This window comes from Molothrus ater, chromosome 15 (genome assembly GCF_012460135.2).
Source record: "Molothrus ater isolate BHLD 08-10-18 breed brown headed cowbird chromosome 15, BPBGC_Mater_1.1, whole genome shotgun sequence".
NCBI lineage: Eukaryota > Metazoa > Chordata > Aves > Passeriformes > Icteridae > Molothrus > Molothrus ater.
The window spans coordinates 9206258-9222924 of NC_050492.2; positions in this window are offsets into that span (position 1 = coordinate 9206258).

Genomic DNA, 16667 nt, shown 5'->3' on the forward strand with positions numbered 1-16667 from the left:
TCAAAACAAATTCCCAAGCCTGGAGCAAGGACTATTTGGGAATGCCTCCTGCTCCTAGGACAAAAATATTGCTATTTTTCTCCACCTTATTTTTTAAATTTTAAGCATCATCTCTCAGATTAAGTGAAACTTGCTTGATTGCCAGGCTTGGTGTATCCCTGAACAACTTTTAAACCAAGGACCAGAACACCTGAAGAGAGCTGGGCTGGAGCATTTTAACAGAATATGGTCCCAAACAAGGGGGTTACTGAGCAGCAAGTCTCTGGGGTAAACTGCTAATTTCAACCAGGATCAGATTGTTTAAATGAATTAAACTCTCTGGTAGCCAGCTACAGCAGCATCTTTGGGGGGCATGGAGTCTTCTTTTCTCCCTCTTCTTATTTGTGCCTTTTCAATAGCTGCTCCTTTTTTGGGAAAGGAAAAACCTGCCTGCAGGTATTACCTGGTTGCCTGCAGAACCCAAGGGCCTGTTCCAAAAGCAGTGGTTACATGATTTATCTTAATGTATCATTACACATTTATCCCCTGATCCTGACCATCGGTACATGATCCCCACAGCTGGGGATGCCTGTGGTGCCCTCTGAGCCAAACTGTGGTGCCTGAGCCAGGGGATGCAGGGCAGGGCAAGGAGCTGGAACAACACAACCCCTCCCTAAACTTTTGATGTGCCAGAATAGCATCCCTGAGCCCTGCTCTGAGCAGAGGCAGCAGTAAGGGCTCCATCCCCACACTGTGTGTGTGTCAGACCATGTGGTGAAAAATGGGCCTTTGGCTAATTTCTTGTGACTGTGTTTGAAGAGGCAGCGGCGTAAAAAGACATTTACAATAATCTTTCATGTTCTCCAAAGGAAAAGAATCCACCTGTGTAATCTTTCAAGTTAAGCTTCCCTCAGGTCTTGTTTAACATTATGAATATGGCAGCTCATATAATTTTATTATCTGAACTAAATATTATTCCTTCTCTGTCTTCCTGCTATTTCTCCTAATCCTTATCAATAAAACTACTAGGGTATAATGATTTTATAGGCTGCTGCTTCTTTGTCTTCTTCATTTTATTACTTCAACTGCATTCTCTTCAAATAAATGAATTAATATCACAATTAGAAGCCCAAAGCAACTTTACACAACCCACACAGCTACATCAGTCATGAATGCAGAAACAGAGATGACTAGATATTTACTTGGGATATCCCAGTTCTGAAAGGATTCTTTAGAAAACAGCAAAGAGAAGAATGTCTTGAACTGGGAGAGGAAACTGGGATCTACTCCTATATTTGATTGGAATTATTTGAAGATGGGCTATTTGGAGAGGTTCTGCTCTGAGCATGTCTGCTGCTTCTTTGTCTGTAGGAGAAGGGAAGGTAATAAATTCCCTGGGTTTATTCTGCATGGACAAGGTGGTGGGGTGGTGGGGTAGTGGTCTGAAGCTCTGGAGAAGATTGCATCCAGTCAGAGAAATCAAACTGCAGGAAGTGCAACAAATCAGAAATTTTTATTTACTGTCAATACCAAGGAACTCTGAAGGGCTTTGAATAATGAGATGTGAGGGTGGGGCTTGTAGCCTCAAACTTCATCTCTTTGCCTTCAGCAAAAGGGGTACTTGTGTGCCTTGACTCTCCGTAAGACAGGAGTGATGAGAGATACCTACTTTAGGCAACATTAGAGATTCCAGCTGATGATTTTAGTGCACCCTGCAGCAATCACTAAGTAATTATTATGCACTAATTTTTTTCAGCCCAAGCCTGTAGTTTCTGCTCTCCCAGGGGTAATTTTTGACTGCTGCACTCAGTGTGGTATCACTGCTAAAGTTGGTATGAGTGGATGTATCCAGGTCTGAGTTTTAGGGGAGCAAAATCCCTTCTTGTGCAATACAATATATGTCATTGTAGGCAGGGTGTATTAGTTATCCTTTCATACATGGAAAATAAATGACCGTAAAGCTCGCTAAGTCACACTGTCTGTATTGATTGTCTGTGTCTGCAGAGATTCCAATACTGGATCCCAGTGATTTAGAAACAAAATTAAATGCTCCAACTAATTATAGTTGTCTGCACGTAGAGTTGCCTCTGAGTATTTGCAGCTGTCAGGTTCAAATATTTCTAATAACTGTGGCTGTGACATTTGTTCAACAGATGAGGTAAGAATAAAGACAAAGGGGCAACAGCTTGGTTTGAGGAATGGAAAGGAGATCGGATACAGAACTCGATGCCATGGAGCATTATAACACAGGTTTGAAGGTGGACTTGAATGCACCAGGTTTTACAACTAAAACTCAAGAGCAGGTGGTGTGGCCCTGAGAACAACAGGGAGAAAACACCTTGTGGAGGAAATGCTGAGAAATACGAGTTACTCCAAGCCCAGACCTGAGAAGGCTGAATGTCAAGGTTCCTCTCAGGGGGGGTTTAAGGTCCTTGAGCAGTTTGTGTCATTTCTGTCATGTTTTCCCATGAGGGAGAGCAGCAGTGTACAGGTGGATGTCTTACTCTAAAATTCATACTCACCAAATCATCTGTGCAGAGACCTTCCCCTCCTTCACCTCCTTCCCCTCCTTCCCCTCCTTCCCCTCCTTTATCTCCTTCCCCTCCTTACCTCCTTCCCCTCCTTCCCCTCCTTCACCTCCTTCCCCTCCTTCCCCTCCTTCACCTCCTTTACCTCCTTCACCTCCTTCCCCTCCTTCCCCTCCTTCACCTCCTTACCTCCTTCCCCTCCTTCCCCTCCTTCCCCTCCTTCACCTCCTTCCCCTCCTTCCCCTCCTTTATCTCCTTCCCCTCCTTCCCCTCCTTCACCTCCTTCCCCTCCTTCACCTCCTTCACCTCTGGGCTTCCCTGCAGCACAACCTGGTGTTCAAGCCCACTACACCCTGCACCATTCCTGCATTTCTGTTCCTTTTTCTGCAGAGTTCTTATTATTTCCAAACTGCGTTTGGAGGTTTCAGACTTGGAACACCCTACCCACCTGTGTCTTGCATAGCTGACTTTGTTCTTTTTTCCCCCATTGCAAATAATTTTTTACACGTTTCTGTCCTCAATTGCTGCAATATGCTGAGTGTAAGACATGAGAAACCAACAGCAATGTAGTTTTTCAAAGCTTTCCCTTTGAGAATTCCCTGAGAATTCCCATCATGACATTGTTGACAGGAGATACCTTAAAAAGAAAGCACCACGAGGAAGAACACATGTTTGGGTTTGGGTTTTCTCTTTTGTGGGGGGAGGAGTGGAGGGGGGAAAGATTAGTAGACTATTCTCAATGTGTACGTCTCAGATCTGTGATCTTTGCTGCAGAATCCAACTGTGCAGATCTATCAAGTTCAGCCATGCTGGGGTATGCCACACAGGTGGATGGTTTAATCTTGACAGTTGAGCTTCCAACTGAAAGGAGACAGAAAAAATGAGATGAAAAAGCATGCTAAAACCTGTTCAGCTCCCAGCCAGGCTTTGGAGCTGTGCTGCTGGGTAACATTGCTCGTGGAACAAAGGCTCAGCAATGGGTGGCTCTTTCCATCACAGGTACTCTATTGGTTTTCCTAAAGCAATTATGAAATAGCAAGGACCCTCCCAGCTCACAAAATAAAGGAGGTGGGGTGCAGTTCTGCTTTGATGAGAAAAAAGCAGTAATGTGGATATGGCCTTGGAATGCAGCTGAGATCCTTGAGCACAGTGTGTGTTTCCCAGGGGAATGATGATACTCCAGATCTGTACATTTAGGGATGGATTTTTAAACACTGCACATTGTGCATCCACCAAGTTTTCATTTCATTTAAATAGGAGAAAACATCCTGTTCTCAGGAGGAATATTTCAGAGCTGCCTTGCTCACCCACTGGCTTCACACTCTGCTGCCTCTGGAATGCGTCGGGTTTGGGTGCAAGTTGCATTTCTGCTGCAAACTTCCAGATGCATGTGTAGAGTTAGCATGGCTTGGGTTAACATTAAAAAAGGGAAATGTTAATGAAATGCTTAAGCACATACCTATGACACAATCTGAAACAGGTGGATGTGGAGCCATTGAAGGGCTCCTGCTTCACTCAAACCATATGTGAAACTCCTATTGCCATCCTAGGAGCAAGGATCAAGGGCAGGAGATGACTGTTAGTGAGCATGATTTAAAACTGACTTTAGAAAGAGTAATTTATGCTTTGGAGTCTCCTCAGATGTGTACCCAGTAGGAAATTCTGTAGCTACACCTGTTTACACATCTTTCAGCTCACTGAGATGCTAATGAGAAACCCAGCCATCACGGGCACAGGGAGAGACTGTAACAATTACTGAGCACCAGAAAGAAAATGGGTTCCAGTGACTGATTTATCAGCAGGCTTTCCTGAAGGACAGATAATTCACACCAGGAGTTTTGAGGGGCCACTGGGTTGCACTCAGACAGGGCTAGAGACTGCATCCAACAGGGCTGGTAAACACACAGTGCTCTGGAGCCAGGGGCTGGCCAGGACAAAGATCCCTTTCACCTCTCTTCCTTTCTTCTTACACCCGTATTTTAAAATCTCCATGTGCCCTTCATGTTTGTGAAGACTTTTAGACTTGAAATGCAGAGACACACTTTGAAGAGCTGGCGAAAACCAGCAGATGTGCAGAGATATTTCTATTAGAGATGCCCAAGCTGGGGCTGGATCACAGGGTGGCACCAGCACCCCTCTGCAGAGCAGTAGGTGCTGCACCACTTCATGCCTCAGGAGTCTGGGCTGGGAGTGGTGGGAGTAAGGAAAACGCTTGGGGAGGTTGCAGGATCAAATGGGTTGCTTAAGTACTAGTCATTATAATTTTGTTTGTGAAGCATCATTTTACTTTCTAAAGATAAAAATGAACACGGTGAAAGATGAATAAGGCTCAGTGTAAATGGCATTGGAGGTTTAAGAAGCTGTTCCTGCAGTTTTGGGATGCGATTGTGTGATGCGGATGCGCTCCCATCAAAGCCACTTGGAGACTCCAACCACAGTCTCATCACTCCCCTTCCTAAAATCAGATTGCAAACCAGCAACAAGACTTCTGCTTAATTATAGCCTGAAGAGTGATGTTTGGGCTGTGAATCATGTTAGATTTCACACTGATAGATGAGGAGTACAAGTGCTGATACCATCTGCAGGTTGGGCACGGTTCACACAGCATGGTGAGGAGCCATCCCGCTATGCTGTGTCCCTGGCAGGTCCCTGGCAGGTCCCTGGTCTCACTGGGACCCACACTGGCACCAGAGAGCAATTGATTTTCTGTGCCAAGTGCAGCTTTCCTACTGTGCAACCTTGTGCTTGCCCCTCCTTTTGTCTCTGAAGGTGCTGGGAATTGGAAGACTCCTTTTTCTCTTTGCATAAGCAGGACATAAATTCAAAGGGTTCTGCTGAATATTTGTGAAGATACATATTTATGTGCAAAACCCTCCCGACCCCTCAGAAACCATTTAGTTAAAAGAGGATAAAGATAATTTACTTATGCCTTGGGGCTGTTGCTATTTAAACCCCATACATTTATGTCTATTTACTCTGGTATTTACTAAAAAAGCACAGTTAAATTAGCAGTTGCTGCCTCTCCTAGACCATTTCTGAAGGATCTTACAGCACTTCTTTAAAGGAACAAACTCAGGGGTGAACAAACCACATCATTCTGCCTGTAGGACAGTGTAGCAAACACCCTTTTCCAGTGGCTACCAGGAAATAAAACAATGTTTATGGATTCCTCAGTGTGGCAAACTGCTTATTTTGGTGAGAACCCCAGCTTTGCAAACTGTGTTGTCACCACACACTGCAAGAAGCATCAATGGGCTGGTTTGCTCTGTCACCCAGGTTTGCACACAGGTTCCTGACATCCCATGAACTCCAAAAATGGTGCAGAAAGGGCCAAATCCACAGGTTCTCCCCCTTTGAGCTAGACAGGGCTCCTTTTCCTGCTGAGGGGAATTGGCAGTAATGGCAGTGGTGCAGTGGTAACTGCCTGGCTGTGCTTAATGACCCGAGGCAGGGCAGCTCCTCTCAGCTGGCTCCCAATCCCCAGGAAATGCACCTCAGCTTGATTACTGTCGCCTAAAGAGTCACACGTGTACTCAGGGAACCTTCTTTTCATTAACTTAACCTGGGCCCAAAGAGCTGCTCAAGACACAGATTTTTTCAATCAGATAGTGCATTTTCGATTAAATGCCTTGGTTTCTACCCCTTTTCTCTTCCTTTCCTGCTGTACAGGAGCTATCTGTGTTTAATGCTGTAATGGGATCTTACCATAAACTTGACTGTGTCCTTCTGAAGTGATGGTGTTGATAATTAAGATGTGTTATGGTTTTCCACAAAGTATATTTGTACCATATGGGTATTCAACAGGTCTCAGAGCCAAAGACTGGTCCTGAAAATTGAGGACAAGGTGCAATGGATGGGAATTCAGAGTGGAAAGTACAGTAGCATTCTAGACAAGCAGGAAGCTCTGTGTTCCTGTACCTGCCTGCCTGGGGTTCCCCTGCAGATGACTTTGGCAGTGGTTTAAGAAAAGAGCACGCAGGGTTGTTGTAAGTGTAATGAATGATGGATGGCAAATGTTTGCAAAGCAGCTGAGAAAAAAAGCTGCTGGGGCAGGGCTTGGGTTTTCAGCCTGCAGTAGCTGCACTGAGGGGTGGGAGCTGGAGATCATGTGGCTTTGGGGAAGTGCTGGCAGAGCTGAATTAAGCACAAATCTTTTTGAATAATGAGGTAAGATGTAGGAATGGATTTCTATTCCAGAAACAACCTTCTTCTCCCTCTAAATGAATGTTTTCCAGAGCTGTTGAACCATGGGTGTTCCATGTTCAAGGCTTAGGCTCTGGTGGTGGGTGGGAAACTGCATGTAGACCTTGCTCCAGAATCAAGAACAAGAACAAATCTGCTCTTTCCCAGACAGAAAAAAGCCACTAGCACCCAGAAACAGACTGTGATGGCCCCAAGGACCAGGCTCCCTCCTGTGCAGCTCTGCAGGGAGGCAAGGGAGGGTGGTGCTGCTGCCCCACTCCAGGTGCCATTTCCTGGCTTGCTGGTGAGGGCAGGAAGCATCTTGCAGATGAGGCAGCATTCCTTTTGCAAAAAATTATTCCTCAGTCTTGGTACCCAGCTGCATTTGGTGAAACTGCTACTGGTTTTCATCTCTCCAAACCCTGCCCTAAGCTTTTCAGCTTGTCACCCTTGGCATTGCAATGTAAGAATGACTCACCAAGCCCAAAGATATCTGGAAATGGCAGATTCAGGATGTGCATAAAACAAACAAAAAAAAGCTTTATTTATTAATTTACTTTTTATTCTCCTGAGCAGGCATCAGCTCTCCACCACTGCAGAGTGCTTTGCGTGGAAATTCTGGTTTTGTTTTGCTGTGGTTGAAATACAGAAAGTGGGTAAATGAGATGCTCTTCTAGCAGACAGGTGTGGGTTGGATTCTAGGGGCTCCTGTACAAGTTCTTTTTTCACATGTGGTGTGAGGAAAGGGTATAGGTCAATTTATTCAGTTTTCTTTTTAATGTCATTCAAGAGTTAGAAAAGATCCCTCATTTCTTATGTGTTCTTTGCTTTGCTAAAACAGCCTTCTGAAGAAAGTGGTAAAAAATAAATCAAGTTTGAAGCTGTTCCTGTGTAGAACAGGTTAAAGAGCTTTGAAATGAAATGTGAAGTAAATAACTGGAGAGCATAATTATTCCTTTTTCTTGGTGAATTCTTACATCTCGCATGACATGGAAATCTTATTTTCAGGAAAAAACCATAAAACCCCCATATCCTTTGGCATGTTTAATGGAAATCAATCTGAATTGAAATTTCAACTGTTAGTAAATCAATGCCATCCCCATGCTCTCTGTGAGTACTTGCCTGTTCCTTAAAGATCATGTTTACATTTATTTTAAAAAAGGCTGCACAGTGTTTGGCACACAGTGAACTAGACTGATGGTGCTTTATAGCTATCACAAAGGATTGTGAGCTGCTACAACCCATCTCTCATGGGTTATGTGAGCCTGCTTGTCACCTCCCTTGACAAGATCATGCTGTGTTGTGTCCCCCTGTCCCTGCTGGTGCCTGATCTGAGCACAGCTGAAGCTCTCCACACATCTTGCATTTCCCAGAAAGTGCTTTTCCACACTGCTGAAATGAAACTGCCTCTGAGTGGTCCCCACTGTGCAGTGCAGCTCTTTAGCAGTGGAGCTTGGCAGCCACGAGCTGTGTCCTGGGAGGGTGTCACTCATCCCTCTGCCTGGAGCCATCCATCACCGTGTCAGAGCAAGCCCTTGCTTGTTCCTTCCTGTGGAATCAAGAGAAAGAGACATCCAGGGAAGGGAGGAGCAGCTCTATGTGTCTTGGTGTCATTCTCTCAAAGGTGCTTTTTTCAGGGTGAGTGACCCCTGGTGAAGACCAACCCCACACACGCTGTGAGGGGGCAGGGGTGGCACAGCACCAGGCACTGGCACAGACAGGATCTCTCCAGCTGACTGTGCCTTCCTGGGTGCCACTGGCCCTTGTCAGGTTGAGGAAATGTCATACATTAAATTTGCCATCTAGAAGTCACCTGCTGGTTTGTATGCTTAGTTTACCTGTCTCATTTATTGCTTTTATATGAATTAGTTTTCCACATTCCACAATGTCACTTTTCTTTTCTTAGACGTGTGTGGGGCAGATTTCCAGGCTGTGTGACATAGGGACCAAGCCAGGGAATTAGAAATATGAACGTCCTTGAAGATACCAGCTTTTACCCAGTCTCACATGACTTGGAGGATTAACTAGAGACTTTTCAAAAGTGCCATGGGAAGAGTGCTGTGGGATCCAGTGCCAATGCCCTCCTAGAGGATTCTTCCTGCTGGAAACATGTGAGGAAAGGATATTTCTAGGCTGTTTGCACAGATATTTGTGGTTTCCATGTTTGCCCTGCATTCTTTTACCTTGTTGACTGGCACATGCAATTTTTTCCCTGTGGCAGCCTTCCTGCTCCTACAGACAGCCCAAACTCGGGGAGGCTGCAGGAATAAAGAATTTTTCTTGCATCTCCACTGCTGCAGGAGCTGCACAAGGGCTGCCTGCACGGGGAGCACGTGCATTGTGTGCCCCATGTGCAGCCATCTGGTTCTGCTGAAGGTTTTGATCTCTCAGCCGGGTTTGATTTATGTGGCAAGAGCAGCGGCATTCCCATTGGAGAAGCCGAGCACAATGCTTAATTCTGCCACTGCTTAAGGGTGAAGTTGGATCCCACCAGGGCTGAGTTTTGGGTTGCCCCTTATTGGACACATCTGGGGAAGGAAAGGCTCTCTCTGCTTGCCTCTGGCCCATGCTGGCTGGGTTTGGGCCAGGCAACGTGAAACCCCTTTACATTTTCAATGCCTCATGTCTTGGTTTGCGGGAATGCCGCTTTCATCCTAGTCTGGGAAAACGATACTGAAGGGCATTTTTGTGCTACAAGAAAAAGCAAATGCAAGGGGTTTTAACTTGGTGTAAAGAGGTTTTTTTCCTCCTGTTGTGAAGGTGGGAGCATCAGGTGGGGTGTCTGTATGATGAGAAGTATCAATGAGATGTTTTGTAAGGGCTCCTGAGGGCTCAGTGACCTCTTCAGTTTGCATGTGGGGAATGTCACAATGCCATGTTGCTCTTCTTATGTCCTGAGTCATCTTCATGGACACCAATGGTTTTTCTCCTTTTCCTTCATTTCACAGTGGCTGTGGAACACCATGTTCAATGGCTGTGCACTTGAAACTCTTGTGTGTGTTTGTTTTTTTGTACATAATATGACTTATCATGGTGCCTTACCATAACTTTTTACTATTTCCCTTATTACACAACATTTTGCAAAGTTCATGAATGAATAGTCATTAGCTCCAGCTAAGAAATGTATCTGTTGAAGGTATTGTTTCTGCCTAGGAGAATCCCAAAGAAAAACCAAAATATGAATTTGGTCTAACCCAAAGCTCTTTTATCTCAATTTCCTAGTGAAATCCAGCTGACATCAGTGAGCTGCATCGATTAAAGTTGAAAGAGCATTGTACTGGCAGAAAGAATTTTGGGATGGGAACTGAGAAGGGAAAACTCCAATTGAAATGTCATAGGAAAATTGGGGAGAAAAAAGATCTACTGACCCAACCTGAAAGGAGCACAACCCTTTGCAGCAGGCAGGGCTGGTAAGCCCTGCACAAAGTGATTTGTTAAGGTCTGACTGTATTTCTGTGATGCAGATACTGGAAGGAATTTTTACGGGATCTGGCCCTGGAATTGAAAGGATTAAATAGCAAAGGAAAAACCAATGTGCTATTTGTAACTGATAGCACACAGAAATGATAGTTCTGGTAGGAACTGGAATTTGAGTCCCAGTTGCTGTAGCCAGCCATTTCTAACCATCTGTGAACAGAAACAGCATGGGAGTCAGGGTTGGAAAAATAAGCTGCAGCAGTCTTGCCTTCCTTCATGGCCTCAGGAAGGATGTGCCATGGTGGGAAAAGGGGACACAGCCCCCTGAGTTGTGATGTTTTTGTTTTTGAAACCGTCAGTCCTTGTGTCAGAATTAATCCATGTATGTTGAAATGGAGGTGCCAAAGGGAAGGTCCACAGTGCAGTGTCAAACCCAGCTGGGAAGTGCCTGAGACAGGAAACAAATCACCAATATCTCAGTGCAGCACCGCAGCCCACGCTGCTGCCGGGCTGCAGCAACACGCTGTGCATCATGTGCTGCCACGGAGTGCTGATCTGTGCTCCATCAGCAGGCTTTGTGCTTTTTGCTGTTGGATTTAACCCAAAATACAGCCATGCTGTGGTCAGGCTTGCAGGAGGGAATAAAGGAGATATTATGGTTTGAGGGTTTAAGCACAGAACTTCAAGGTCCAGCCCTGTGTCCTGGTAATTCAAGGTGTTTTCTGGGCTCAATCCACAACCTGGCTGTGCTCTCTTTCTGTCCTGTGCATCGTGATCTTGAGTGTGATGGGACTCACTTAATTTACAGGTGTTTGGAGAAGCACCTGTAGCCTGAGAGGGAAGGTGGTGCAGGACAATCACTGCTTGCATTTTGTGTGTGCACTAGCTGTGAGCTTGAATTTTGCTGCCAAAATGGCTTTGAACTGTTTTTTTGTGCTGTCTCCAGGTCCCACCTACATGAAGACATCAGAGTGTCTGAGAGAGAGAGAATCAGGGACCAGTTCCCTGCATTACCCTGGGCATTGGGTGGTGTTATCTAAGCCAGAAGTGCTGGCATTTGCAAGGGCTGCTGCCAAGCATCTGGGAATTGTAAAGGGGCTTCCAAGATTTTCTGACTCATCTAAGGGTCTTAATTAAATGATCCATCAAGTGACACACAGCTCCCTAGGGGAAGGAGATCCCTCTGTCCAACACTACAGGGATCAGCAGTCCATGCCTGTGGAGCTGACTGGGATGGAGTGGTGCTGCAGCTGGTGAGACTGGGGGCTGCAGAGAGGGCAGAGCTGCTCCCTGCTCTGCCTGGGCTCTCCTTCTCTCCCACACTGGGCAGCCCTGGCAGGGAGCACAGCCCTGCAGGATGCCTTTCCTGCTGGACCAGGATGCCGTTCCTGCTGGATATCTTGCATTTTGAGTCGGGCCATTGCCCTGCTGCAGAAGGTGGTGGGAGGAGGGAAGGGACGCCAGGCCTGCAAATCAGCATCAAAGGCTTGGTGCGAGGTTTATGGGGACATTTACTGGTGTTGTTTTCATTATTTACACCAGTCTTGGTTCTAGGAGTTCTCATTAAAAGCGTAATAAATGTAAAAATATTTTACAGGCCAATAAAAGCTCCAAAGCAAAAATAGCTTTATATAGTGTGATTTTTTTTTTCTTTTGCAAAATACTGTGTGGTATCATCTCAAACCTGCTGATTCCTGATGGGATGAGAGAAGCCCCTTCATTCTGATGCAGTGTAAGGGGAAAAGATGGAGATCAGGATTACTTTCCAGACAATTAATTTGTCAGGTAATGAGTAACTCTCAGTTACTGACTTTGATGAGAACATATTACAGCAAATATAAATATTTTCCTTTTTTTTCCTGTGGAAAAGACAGAAAGCCAGATAATTCACATTATTGTTTAAAAACCATCATGAAATATATCCAGAAAAGCACTGGAATGGGACTGACAAAGAGAAAAGACATTAATGTTTTTAAGTTCCTCTATAAAATATGTTTGCATAAACAAGCTGTATGTAGTCAGATCTAGCCTATAGTTTCTGTAAGTATGTTAAACAAGGAGAGTGATTTTTTGCCAAATCCTCTGTTAGGTTTGGGATGTGCAGTCCTCTGCAAAAGGACAGAACTAAAATGAGGGAACATTTTGGAATGAACTCAGCTTGGAGACAATCCAAAAATCTTGTGGAATGGGTGGAGACGAAAAAGAAATTGAAGTTAACCATTAAATCATCCAGCAACTTGGTATCTGTGACATTTATCTTGTCTCAAAAATAATAATGTTCCAGAGTCTTAATGACATCTAAACATCTTTGATCACAGAGCCGACAAATTGGTCCAAAAATGATAGATTTGTCTGTCTCACCCAGGTTATCCCAATAAATACTGAGTCAGCTTTGCAAAAGGAGTGGTTGTCAGAAGTGTGGAATGAACATAGATGTGCTTGACCTAAAAGAAGCTGGAGGTCAGCTGCAGCAGCCTGTGGACCTCCTTGCTAGAAAGTCAATTTATGATTCCAGCTTTTTAGGCTCTGGCATCTGCAAATGCTGTAAATATTTCTCTTTTTTTCAGATGGACTGTAAAAGTTGTTCTCATAATTTTGCATGAACAATGATTTTTGCTCATGCAGGGTTTTGGTCCCAATTTTTTTTTGCACGTCAAAAAACTAGTCCTGTTTTGGAGAGAGGGAATGATGAGGAAGCTCATTTCTCCTAGAAGGATCCTCTCCCTTTTCCCTGCCTGCTGACTGAGCCGACCTGTGGCCAGCATTAGAAGGGAATAATCTCACAAGCACCAGAAATGTGTCAATCACCACAAAGACCAATAATGGCATGACCAGCTCAATGCCATTTTTGAAATCCAGTTCAAGAACTGAGCGATGCCAGGCAAAAAGTGTTTGCATCCCATCTGGCAGGTTTGAGCAGAAAGCTCAGGAAGACTCTGCAATTTCACCACAGATTAATTTGGGCTTTCAACCTGAATATTCCACTGTTGGTTTTTTTTTTTTTTGTGTATGTCTGTGACCAGAACTGAGTTTCTCTGAGAGGCACAAACCAGCCAAAAGTCACACAACATTTTCTTAGCAGGGAATAAATTTAGATCCTTGCCTTTTCTTTTTCTTACTAAAATGTTGGAAAGAAATATGGGGCTCGGAATGGGATGACTGCTGCAAGAAAACATGGCTGGTTTTACTGCCCTTGCTATTGTGCCCCAAGGCCACAATTAGGTCTAGAATCCCATTGTGCCAGGCATTGTCCAAACACAGAGGAAGGAACAATCCTCAACCCCAAGGTCTGCAGTATTGATTAACCTTTATTTGTTTGTGCAATTACTCGTTTATTATTATGCACAGTTGTTTGCTTTAGAAGGGAAATGTTCTCAATTCAGAAATAATGAGAATCAGTCATAGCATAAAGCCATGCAGTGCATAGAGGAAACATGGAAATATTTTTCCCATTTTCATGGGTGCCTGATTGAAGTTTCAGGTTTTCAGGTGATCTTGGGGAGTTTCACTCGTGGCCCATGAAAGCCCATGTGATCAGGACACAATTCCTGACAGTCCTTGGGAACCTGCATGCTAAAATAACATGCACTAAGGCTGTGTGAGACAGCACAGACCTGGGACTAGCAGCATCCCAAATCCAAAGCTGGTTCTCTTGCAGTAATATATATCTTGTTTCTGCAACAAATGGATATTCTGTGAATACAATTCTATAAACCACTGTCTTGCAAAATACACTTGATTTAACATGATTATTTGAGTAAGCTGTATGTCTCTACATTGGCTGCTGACTAAAATACCATTTTCTTGTCTACACAGTGATCTTGGCTTTCCCATTGCACTGCTGTTATCTCTTTTGCCATCTCATAATTTACAGGAAATTCAGAACTGGATGTAATCACAACTCATAAATTGGAATGCTAATATTTGACCTGTCAGTCCAGCTGTATCACATACAGTCTGCTCTATTAAACTTTAATGTCTACCCTAATAACCACGTGAGGCTAGAAATCCAGGGATTAGCTTTGATTCTAGTTTAATTACTGATAGGTGCCTGTAGTGTTGCAATGGACTCTTTCTCTTCTGAGGAGTGCTGAGCATCTTTGCTTTGGTTTGTTTATAGGCTGCTGAAAGCTGGTGTATCACAGTTTTTCTCCAAATAGGACTACTATAAATTTGATTTAATTTAGCTGAAGAACGGTGCACTCAGAGCATCAGTGGCTCTATTTCTCACTCTGTGTGCACTGCAGCCCGCCTGCTGTAAATATTCCAGACATTGGGATGCCAGGAGAAGAGGTGAATTTTCTTTCATTCAGGACCATCTGGATTCTGTGAGTGGGTGGAAGACTGGGTATGAAGCAACTTGATTGTGTAGAAGATGGGTATAAACCTGGCCCTGTTGAAACTAAGGGTAACATTTCCACTGACTTCAGGAGAGCCAAGATTATCCACAATATTTTGGTTTGGGCTAATGGCATTTGCACTGTCCAAAGAGATGCTAGCGAGGGAGGTAATTACTGGTTTTGCTTGTGTCTCTCAGCCATATGAGTGCTCTCTCCATGTTGTGTGGATAGGAAGGTGTAAGATCAGAAGTCTGCTGGTGTTCAGTTGTGTTGAAAGTGGGTAAAATTCATAGGCATGTGGTCTTCTGCACAGTTAGTGCTCCTGAGTTACATGCTGGAAATCAGAGAGTCATTTAGTTTGGAAATGATTAAGATCATTGAGTCCAAATGTAAATCTAAAGCTGCCAAGTCCCCCTCGAAACCATGTCCTCATGTACCACGTGTACAAATAGGATGCTTCCATAGTTCTGAGTGCCTGAGGACACAAGAAGACCTGTTTGGATTGCAGGCTGGAAACTCTCTTGGCAAAAACATCTTATTTCTTTTTCATAGGAAGGTCTGGCCACTGCCCCAGAGAATGAGGTTGAGCACAGAGGTCCCCATGGTGCAGGCCTGTGGTTTCCCCAGGGTGTACTGCTGCACTCCAGCCACCCAGGCAGCTCCTCCCAAAACTGAAGGACAAGAGAAGCCAGGGAAATGACTCCTGCAGGTACATTCAAGGATATTGGTGGGCAGAAAAAGGCTATGGAGGCTCAGCAGATCCCTTCTGTGGCCAGAGGTCTGTCTGTGGAAGGAGCTTACAGAGGTTGCATTTCTGTATATGGTCTGTAAAGCCTCTCCAGCTGGTTAGGAGTGTGGTTTTATATGGATGTTTTAAAATTTGAAGCATAGCACTGAGTTGAATCAGGAAGTTTTCTTTTTTTTTTTTTTATTTGTTTGGGTTTGGTTTTTTTTTTTTAAGAATGTATTTTTTTAAAATGCAGCTTGCACTGAGAAAGGTCTCTTGGGATAAAGTAGCATCTCTTCTAGAGCATACAAAGGCCAGAAAGCTAAACACCCTGACAAGGGCTACACTTGTCTGCCAAACCTCCTTGTTCATACACTTGCTCTGTGTGGCCTGCTAAGAGCATTCCCACTGTTGTAGCAGTGAGCTGAACATCCTCTGCATGAGACAGAGTTTCCCCCAGCACATCAGACTTTCCTCAGCGTTGTTCAGAGAAAGATTTTAGTTTTGAGTCAATTTGGAACAGAACTCATTACTGAAGCTTGGGTTTTGGCTTTTCTTTTTTTATTTTTCCGAACGGAATTCTTGTTGTTCAGCCAGCCCTTACTCTCTCAAGCTTGTGGCAACCCCCAGGCAGCTCTGGGACTTCATTTTCATGCAGGATCTACCTTTTAGCATCTGAGTGCTCTTCTCTGAGTGAGCACCTTGTCCCTTGTATTCCAAGGCAGATAGTGAGTTCAGAGCAGATTTTTTGGATACCTCACCAGTTTGCTCCAATCCCTGATAGCTTTGGAAGGACACCTTTGGCTGTGAAAAATGCTCACCTCTCTGAATCTAGGCCTATTGGCTTCCTAAGTATTTTATCAGGATTCACTGTAAATTCTTTTAGGGACTATTTTGAATGAGTAACCTGAGTTGTTGGTATGGATAGGTGGAAAATTTTAATTACTCCTGTGTGTGGTTTGTAGCTATTTTTGCGCATATTTTCAACAACTACAATGGTTACGCCCATAAACTGAAAAAAAAGAAATCTCTTTCCCGTCTGCTGGCTTTTCTTGCGCCTCGTGTATATTCTTGTTTATTCTGCTGGGCTTCCAAGATGGAAGTTTGTACAAACATTTTAGAGTTTTGAAAAACAACAACCAGAGGCAAAAGAAGAAAAAAAGAAAACAAGGAGCAGGGTGATCAGCTCTCAAGTGGGTCCATGTATCTTTTGCTTTACCAGCTGGACCTTCAAGCTGGCATTAATTTTTATAAAGTTTGGGACATGAAGAAGCTCCTGTTTTCTGTTCTGTAAATGAGAGTGACATGCTGTTTCTTTCATGTATAATCTTTGGAATTCATCCCCTGGCTGTATAGCTTCATACTTCCTGAAGATTATGTACATATGAAGGAAATAATCACAGCAGAAGCCACCCAAATACCTGTGGGTGATCAGATAACCCAACCCGCTCTACAGCTTTTGAAAATCCTGAGTCAGGTGTTTGCTACTCAAAG